Genomic DNA, 10,339 nt, shown 5'->3' on the forward strand with positions numbered 1-10,339 from the left:
ACAAGTTTTTTACCCCAATATGATGTATGAATATAATGTACCAATACAAAATTTTTTTTGGTGGTACTGGGGTTCCTGGAAGCCCTTCTACCTCCAGGCTACACTCCCAGACCTATTTTTACATTTTCATTTGGAAACAGGGTCTCCTAAGCCAGCGCGCACGGCTGGCTTCGAACCTGCGTGATCCTCCTGTCTCTGCCTCCCAGGCGCGGGGATTACAAGCGTGCGCCACCACGCCCGGCTTGTACCAATACAAAATTTTTAAAAAATAAAAAAATAAATAATCATTGTTTTCTCTGGACTCTTCCATAAGATTTCTTCTAAAACTTAAAGTTATTTGAGAAGATAAACATGGATAAATCCTTAGCCAACCTCACCAAAATAAAGAAAGAAATATCCAAAACAATAGAGATAAAAATAAAGATATGACCACAGACAGTGCAGACATCCATCTGGTCATCTAGAACTATTTTGAAAATTTATATTCAAACAAATCAGAAAACTTAGAAGAAATCAACAAATTTCTAGATAAATACAACCTACCTGAATTGAACTAAAGAGATATAGAAAACCTAAACAGATAAATAACAAGACAAAGAAGCAGTAATAAAAATGCCTTGTAACAAATAGAAGCACTGGACTAGATAGATTTCCGCCTGAATTCTATAAGAACTTTAAAGAAATAATCTCAATGCTAATCAAATTAGTCCATGAAATAGAAAGAGATGGAATACTCCCAAACCCATTCTATGAAGACAGTACCATCTTGATACCAAAACCAAATAATGAAACTTGAAGGAAAGAAAATTACACACCAATATTACTAAGGAATATAGATGCAAAAACTAGCAATTCTTATTCAAACCCATTTAGAGAAGATTGTGTGCCACTACCAAGTTGGTTTCATTCCAGGGATACAAAGCTGGTTCAACATACACAAGTTTTTTTTATTATTATTATTTTTAATTTTATTTTATTGGTGCACTGTATTCATACATCATAGTGGGATACAAACTTTTGTAGACATACATGCACACATCGCCCAGTCAGTCCCCACCCAATCCCCACCCCATTCTCTCCCCATCCCTCCTTCCCATGCTTGGCTTAGTGGTTGACATCTAGTATTATAGCAATTTATCCTAAATTAAAAATGATAATCTCACATAACAGTTTCATTTGTCTGATACCAAGCTTTTGATGACTTAAAGATAACATTTCAATATTTCTTTTTGCTTTCTTTCCTACCAGAGGATTTTTTTTTGTTTTTTTAGGTGAAACTATCATATATTTATATATTTATTTTTCAGAAAAAAAATCTATCCTAATATGGAATATGGATTCTAGATACCCAAAACAATCTTGAAAAAGAACAAAGCTAGCAGATATATATTTTCTGATTTCAAACCATATAAAGCTACAATAATTGAAACAGTGTAGTACTGTTCTAAAGGCAGATATATAAACCATTGGAGTTAAATACAAGCCTAGAGCTAAATTCTTCCCTATACTGCCAAGTTATTTTTGACAAGGTTTCCATGAACATTTGGTGGTGGAAATAATAATCTTTTAATTAAATATTGTTGAAAAATAATAATTACATGGAAAAGAATAAAATTGGACCCTTACCTAATCCCACATACAAGTATTAACTCAAAATAGATAAAAGACCTAAATATATATCTTAAGACTATAAACTTTTAGAAGAAAATCTGGGTCATAAAACCTCGCAACATTGAAATTGGCAGTGATTTCTTGGATATGATTTCAATGGCACAGGCAACAGAAGAATATACAAACTCCCTAAAAAATAATAAAAAAATATTGTATATCCAAAGACAATGTAAACAGAGTTAAAAGTTACTAATAGAATTGGATAAAATATTTCCAAATGCTATATCTGAAGGTATATTACTATTCCAACTAGAAATCCTAAAAATTAACAACAATAAAGGCAAACAATACAATTTAGAGATAGGTAAAAGACTAACATAAATAATGAATCTCCACAGATAACCAATCTTAGTTGTCTGTTGGATGTAAAGTCTTATTTCTCTGGTTCTGGTGTTACCTATTTCTTCTTTGTAGTTAATCTCTTTGAGTATTTTCTCTAGTGCTGGTTTTGAAGACATGAATTCCTTCCGTTTCTGTTTGTCATGGAAGCTTCTTATTTCTCCATCTAATTTGATAGAAAGTTTTGCTGGGTAGGACATTTTTGGCTGCAAGTTGTTTTCTTTCAGAGTTTGGAATATGTTACTCCAAGCCCTTCTGGCTCTCATGACTTGGTTTGGGAAGTCTGGAGTGATTCTAATTGCTTTGCTTCTGAATATCACTTGGCCCTTTGTTTTTGTTGCCTTTAAGATTCTCTGCTTGGCTTCCACATTGGTCATTTTGACAATTATATGGCGTGGGGATCCTCTTCTCCGATCCTGTCTAAAGGGAGTTCTATAAGTTTCCTGGACCTGTGTATCAACCTCTTGCTCTAAGTTTGGAAAATTTTCTGCTATTACTTCCTTGAAGAGATTGTTGATCCCTTTGGTTTCACTTTCTTTTCCCTCCTCTATTCCAATTATTCTTAGGTTAGCTCTCTTAAGATGGGCCCATATTTCTTCAATATCAGATTCCTGCTGTCAGATATTTTTTCCTAGATTAGAAACTATGCGTTCATTTTTGGAATGATCATCTTCTAAGAGCGAGATTCTGTTCTCCATGTGGTCTAATCGGTTGTTTGTGCTTTGAATTGAGGCCTTTACTTCATTAATTGCATCCTTTATCTCTTTTTGGCTCTCTCTGAGTTCTTTTCGAAGCACCTCTATTATTTCTATAGTTATTTTCCTGATTTGATCTTCTAGAAATCTCTAATTTTCTGTTTTATCAGGTTCTGATGTTGTGGGGTTGTGGGCATTCATTGCCCCAGTGTTATTCCTCTTTCCCATGATTTCGGAGGTTTGTGCCTTCTCTGGGTTCTTCCCTTGGGTCACTATGACTTCACTTAAGGTGCTCTGGATCTCGAGTCTGTAGTATCTCAGACCCCACTACTCCTTTACTTTGTTGTATCACAGAGTCTCCGATCCAGGGAGTCGATAGAGGCTGCTTTAGACTGTGGGGGGTGCCAGGTTGCACGTTCTCCTATGGTGTGATATCTCTGCCACCCCCACTCCCTCACTGGGTCAAGTCCCAGGGGGTACAGTACTGGGATTTCTCCTCTGTGGCCCACAATTTGACTCACTGTTCTTGAGTACGCAGATGTAGCTGTACTGGACTCGGCGAATTCACTGCTGCTGCCGCTGGTGGCAATATGGCGCCTCTGCCACGCCCTCGGCCGTGAGGCTGGCGTATTTTTTCTTCTCTGGTTTTGAGTTCCACTTTGAGTTCCTGCAGCGTGTGCTGAGCTCAGCCACTGGGAGCTATAAATGCTCTCTGCGCCGAAAGATCCCGCCTGGCTGTTCCGCAGCGGCTCACCTTGACTTGCTGTAGCCGTCCGGTGAGTTTGCCGCTACTGCCGGCAGTATGGCGCTGCTGCCGCGTCCTCGGGCGCGTGTATCTCCTCTGTGGCTCTGAGCTCTGTTCTCAGTCCGCTTTCTCTCTGGAGCCTGGTGGTTTTTTTGTTTTTCTGGTGATGGTGTTTTCTGGCTATGAAAGGCGCTGGTTTTGTGGTAATGGAGATTGGTTGTTAGCGGGGCTCTTAAGCCCCGCTTTTCTCGGTCGCCATCTTCCCGGAAGTCAACATACACAAGTTATAGTTATCAATTTAATAGAGTCAGCTATCAATTTAAGCAATAGATATTTTTGAGGGTCTTATAGTCTATGCAAGGTATCTTTCTAAATAGAGGATGCAAATTAATGATTAGTGTTGCCAACAAAAATATCAATAGTACATTAGTAGATTATCTTAGTATAATCAGACATGAATTTCACTTTCCAAAGTGTAACTAATTGTTTTCCCTTTAAACCAGTATGCCTTTATACAGAAACCATAGACTTACCTATTAATGAAATAAAATATATTTCACCTAGCACAAAAGAAAGTGATGGGTTACTTTCTCTCACCATTCTAAAGGTAGAATATACATAGACAGCAGAAAAAGAGAGTTGGTATCACTATGGTAGTCGTCAATTTGGCCCACACTGGTCCTGTCTTATCCAGTTCATCCAGGCAGGAGAAAAATAGCAGTGGGTATCAGTAAGCATATCCACAAATACCCAGGTCTCCAGAGAGACAGCCAGAAGATGTTTTCTTTTAAGTCTCAGTATAGTCATAACTTTTATATAAAATACCCATGTAAAATTCTATTAGCAATTCTATTGAGTTATGTTGCTAAAAGTTATTATCATTCTTACACTTCAAAAATAGCTTGTGCATTTCAGTTTAGAACTTTAAGAGTCAAGTGGATATAGCCAGATTTTAAGACCACAGATCTTAAAATATTGTAACCTAAATTAAGACTAAGGCCATAGGTCTTAAATCAATACAGTTTATAGTATAATGACAAAAAAAACAAATTAAAGAAGAACAGATGAAGGACATAGGTCCTAAAAAATGGTAATTTCAATGACCATTATCAGTAGTTGAATAGATTTATTACTCATATTTCCACTATAGCCATTGATGAATATTCTTTCTTGATATATAATTTATAAGATAAATCCTATCCTCAGTCTTTCAAAGTGAGTTATTCAAAGGACATTCTTTTAAGAGCTAATGTAGATTATTTTCCAGTAGCTTATCTGTACCTCTTATTTTTAAGCCAGACTGTTACTCTTTGGAAGCATATGAATAAAAGAATATGGAATTACCCAAATTATGCAATATAATATAATTTGAATTTTATTGGTACAATATAACTATACAACATTATGAGATTCAAAGTGATACATTTGTGTATGCATACAAAAGCTCTTTGTGTGTCTCTTTTTTAACTCTTTTTTAAGATTAATTCCCAATTTTAGATGAAGTCACATCCTAAGTGAGCATTTTAGTGTTTGTTAAAGTTAGTCATATTTTAGTTTTCTTTTGTAGTGTTATTTTTAGCTACTAGATTCACAGACTACAAGAGAATAGTGGTTGATTTGAGTATGTATATTCAGACTACATGAATTACAAGTTTGGCCTTATACCTTCCTACTGTACCTGCAATGTAAAGCACTTGCAAAATATTCTTAAGCTCACCATGAATATATCTTTAGAAAAATAAGTAGCTCATAGTATATCTTCAGTTAATGCTATCCATTCCCCTTTATTCCTCACTATATTTTAAGGCACACTTTTTATTTTAAGATCAGTTTAAAGTGTTATCTTCTTTGTCAATTCCCTAATTTCATTATAACCTAATCATGCACACAAGACAATGATTAAGCTATAATGACTTTTTTTTTACAGTACTTGGGATTGAACCTGGGGCCTTGCACATGCTGGGTGAGCATTCTACCACTAATAAACACTCCCACGCCCTTTTTTATTTTATTTATTTTTATTTTCTAAGTTGTGAAGGTTGGCCTTGTAATCCTTCTGCCTCATCCTTAAAAGTACCTGGGACTACAGGTTTATACCATCATACCCAACAAGTTATAACAATTCGTATTATATTGTACTTTATTTATTTGAGTATCTTTCTTCCATCACTTGACCAGAAACTTTTAGCAAAGTATCTGGAAGAATTAGTCATCCCTTCCCTGGACTAGCATATGTCTCAGTTATATACCTATCACATTAAATGGCAATTCTTTATATACATATTTATCCCACCAGAATATAAGCTGTTCCCTCAGCAATAAGATCGACACTTGGAATATAATAGGTACTCAGTAAATACTTGTTGAATGGATCCCACAAAAATACCAAGTGGGGTGACGTAAGGGTGTAATACTGCTGAAGGTTCCATGTATTTTTTTTTAAACTAGGCAAAGGACTTTAACTTTTGTTTCAAAGTTTATTCCCAGGCTTCTTCAGCTTAATTAACTGCAAAGAATGAATTGTGTATATGCAAAAACTGAAAAGAGCTGCAATGTCCAAGGAGCCTGGGCTTAACAATATTAGAGATCTAGATTTATCAGATCCATAAAAAACACAATTTTAAAAATCAGTCATAATATAAAATAGCAGCTCTCAGTAACTTCTTCAAGTTTTATCTTCTTCAGAAGTTGACTCGGTTCAGTTTGTCTTATTCTTAGAAGCCTCGTCAAAATTCTCCACAAGATCTGGACCTTCATCATCATCATCCTCCTTTCCCATAGCAAGTGGTGCTTTTCCATCCACAGATTGTTTAGGCGGAGATACAGCTAGCCTCCTTAAACTGGTCAGGCGGTGCGCACCAAGCTGGTTTAAGATGCTGGGTAGCATTTCTGTCTGCTGCTTGGTCTCAGCATGGTCTGTGATGGCAAACGTGTTTGCTGCCAGAGATGCTTGAATTTTAGGGTTGTTGAAGTAGATCACTGTTCCTTGGTTTGTAAACATATTCACCTCTTCAATACCAGAGATGTTGTTTAACCCCTAAATTCTTTAATGAGAACTGGAGTTTTTTTTGTGTTTTTTTTTTTTTAATCACCTGCTGTTCTATGAACCACTTTCTTCTTTCTAGGAGCAATTCCTTTCCCACCAATGCGCATTTGTGCCTGCAGTCTGGAGAGTTTTTCCTGGTTCATAATAGTTTCTTTCATCTTGTCTGAGCAAAAATGGGGCCTCGCGGGGGACTAGGGTTGGCCCTCTGGGCTTCTCGGAAGGACCAGCTGAGATTAGGCACACACATGTGGAAACGCAAGATGGCAGCTTGCATTTTTTAAACTAAAAAAATTGCTGTAATTTTAAGGTAATCAATTTTGTGTCTTGTTCAAAGAGAAAAAAAAAGCTGAATTACCCTAATTTTGCCAAGTGGCCCTATGAGTTTATCATTTAGGTTTTATAAAGGAAATAAGCTGCTTTCACACATTTTGACTTTTGTTCTTAGGGAAGCAAGAACCCCCAAATTCTGATAACCTCAGTGTGCTTCCCATGGTTAACTTAAAGCCATGTTGAGGAGCTCTAGTCCCAATTCCTGGGTCAAGGTAAATTAACCTCAAGTTGGACCACCAGAAACTTATTTGAAAACATTGCTAATACCCTTTAGAAATATGTGCACTAAGTTTTATCTTTAGAGAAAAAACTATCCACCGACAAAAAATAACTGCCTTGATAAAAAGAGTTTGGGTTTGACTAATCATCACTCAAACCAAAAACTCTTTTTGGTTTGAGTGATAAATTTATGCAAGGTGGATTCTTGATGAGCCAACACTACACTGTGGATACATTTATTTATGTATACATACTATTAGAATAGAGAGTGCTGTATATAGAAATGTTGCTTTGAGGCAATATTTGCAAAACATGCAAACTCCTGTATCTGTATCTGGGTTCCATCCTCACATCCACAGTACGGAAAATTATATGTGTGTGTGTGTGTGTGTGTGTGTGTGTGTGTGTGCTGTGAAATAACAAAATAAGAAAAAATGACACAAATATATATTAAATTTTATGAGTTTAGTGTTAAAGTGAATGTGACTTATTAGAACTGGGAATTTTTAAGATGTAACTTTTGTATTCTTTTACCATAAATTCAACATGCTGACAGAATTATTTATTGGCTCTGTGTTCCTAGTACTTGGTTCAGTCCTATTAGGGACCTTGACACATGTACCAAGGACTTAAAAGATAAGCAGCTTTAAAGAACCACTACAGTAATTAAACAGTAACAAGAGTTAGAAAAACATCATTTGGAAGGTCAGAGAGAGTAGCAGACATCCCCTGTTCTTTGTATCTAATTCCCTTCCCGGTAGTGTAATATATGATATGTAATAGGAACTTTATGTTTTGAAGCATGCACGGTGTGGCTAATATTATTAAATTGTTGATTTTTACTGCGGTACTGGGAACTTAACCCATGGGTGTTCTACCTCTGAACTACACCCTCAGCCCTTTTTATTTTAAAATAGGGTCTTGCTAAGTTACCACATACTGGCCCTGAACTTGCAATCCTGTCTCAGTTTACCAAGTACTGGGATTACAGGCATGTGCCATAGTACCCAGCTAACTCACTAATTACTGACCAAATTTTTCTTTTTGATCATCTTTAGCCAGACTCCTCTTACCAGGCCTCAATTTGGAACTATGAAGACCTGAACATGGTTGCTAACAGCTCAAGGGTATATCGCTAAGATGACCTTAGCTCTTAAAGTGCCTGACTGAGAAAACTCAAGGCTGTCAGAAAAGTTTACTATTTGTTCCAGCCAATACCTGAGGACAAGACCTCTGTCTCCCATTCTCAGTGAGAGGACAGAATCCTAACTTTGATAATTGCCAGCAACAGATATATCTGGCTGAATCATATTTATACTCATTCTCTGTTTGTAACTTTTCACTTTACCGAATCTACTGAGCACCCTATCCCTATTTTCTCATTCTATCCTTAAAACACTCAGTCAACACTGTAAAAATGAAAGTTGGGTTCAGTTCACACTGGCCATTTTTTTACTATAGTACTCATTATTGATTAAAATCCATTCTTACCTCTTTTACTAGTATCAGGTTTATTTGAAAATACACAGAGTTTACAGTGCTCAGCTTTTTTATCATCTTATTTTAAAATGTTAGTTTTTGATAATAGCACTGTGGAAAAAAAAGTGAATTTCATGTTCTCACAGAACATATAGAAGTGTGTTAGACATGAAATACCTGATTTCAGGTACTTTCAATACGTTCATCACATTTCCAACAGTTACAAAAATTTACCGTTGGAATTTTGTGTGTATGTGTGTGGTTTTTATACATATCTCTCCTCTGTGCTTATGGTAAGAGCAAAAAATAAAAAGTTTATACATGTTGCATTATCATACTCTAATCCACAGATTTACTATTAAATATTTAGGTTGTATCAGGTACAGTGGCACATGCCTGTAATCGTAATATTTGGGAGGCTCAGGTTGAAGACCAGTCTCAGCAACTTAGTGGATCCCTCTGCAACTTAGCAAAGTCCTATTTCAAAATTAAAAATTAAAAAGGACTGGGAATATAGTTTGCAAGTAGGATAAGCCTGGGTTTAATCTCCAGTATGAAAAATTTTAAATAAATATTTAGTTTGCTATTATAAGCACAGCTTTAAAATATTCTCTTAAGAAATATGCAACTGAGGATTCAAAATGGCGACTGAGGGACACAGCACTTCTCAGTAGCTGAAACAAATGAAGTTCAACTACTTAGATAGCAGTGTCTTAATCAACAAAATAAATACATCTCAGGAACCATAACAGATCCAGGTACCTCGGCGGAAACTCTGAACATGAAGAAGAACAACAACAAAGATCAGGCACCAGACCTACTGCAGATACAATCTGGACCCCGCCGGTGGGCTGCCGGCCCGCCCAAACTGCACTCCTGACTCCCAAGACCTGACTGAAACCACCGCGGCAAGATAATCTGAGACTGAAAACGGATAGAGCCTCATCTTAAGCAGCGAGCAGCACCCACGTCAGAATTCTGTGTGCTCACCAGCGACTGGATCACAACGGCACAGAGACTCCCACGGACGCCTTGACCAAGGAAGCCAGGTACCTGAGTGCCTCCAGGGAAAGTGCGGGTACTAGCGTGCGCCCCAGGCCCAGCACTGGCCCAGGGCATCTGTCTCACGCCTCAGAACCCAGCACTGTCCTCGCGCACCCTGTCTGCGCCCCGGAACCCCACTAGTTAGTCAGTGCCTGTGCCACCCCCACCCCTAAATCGGAGCCTACCTTGTGTGCCTAGCCCTCACCCCCCACTGGAGCTCAGACACCCACCTTGCCGGAGGCCTGCTTTCCAGGCAGCGAAAGCTCTGTGCGCCCGTGAGATCTCCTCGGGTCCCCAGCTTCTGCAGCCCACGTGAGGCAGAGATCATTGCTGGACACTTCACAGCGCCTGTGCCCCCCGGACACTTGTGCACCTATCCCATGCCCCTGGCCCACCGCCAGGAGTTCCCACCCACCCGGCAGCCTGATACTCAGTTCTAGTCTAAAGCACAGCCCAATGCACCGTGGAGGAGCATAGCAGCAGGCACTAGGCAGCTGTGACCCACTCACACCTGGGTCCAGTAATAGCAGCGCACACAGCCTGCACTCTTAGAAATGGCAGAGCTCTGGCAGTAAGTGTGGGCATCCAGGAACCAGCAACCCTTTGCCCAGGACACACCTTGGGACCACACCGGCTGGCCCAGTTAGAATCTCCAGAGACACAGGAAAATCCATCGAGACACAATATCTGCACAGGACTGCAGAGGGAGGTTCCAAGTATACTTTGGATATCCTCCACTCCTGCTGTAGGGAAGCATAGGCCAGAGTCTAG

The 10,339-nt window shown here is 38.3% G+C and overlaps 1 pseudogene across 1 annotated transcript; it reads right to left on the reverse strand.

Moving 5' to 3' along the window:
• Positions 1-6,148: 6,148 nt before the first annotated feature.
• On the reverse strand, positions 6,149-6,654 carry LOC308279175 (transcription factor BTF3-like; annotated as a pseudogene). Its single transcript has one exon. The product of its transcript is annotated as a transcription factor BTF3-like (transcript).
• Between the last annotated feature and the right edge of the window lie 3,685 nt (positions 6,655-10,339).

Source organism: Muscardinus avellanarius (genome assembly GCF_963383645.1).
Source record: "Muscardinus avellanarius genome assembly, chromosome: X".
Classification (NCBI taxonomy): domain Eukaryota; kingdom Metazoa; phylum Chordata; class Mammalia; order Rodentia; family Gliridae; genus Muscardinus; species Muscardinus avellanarius.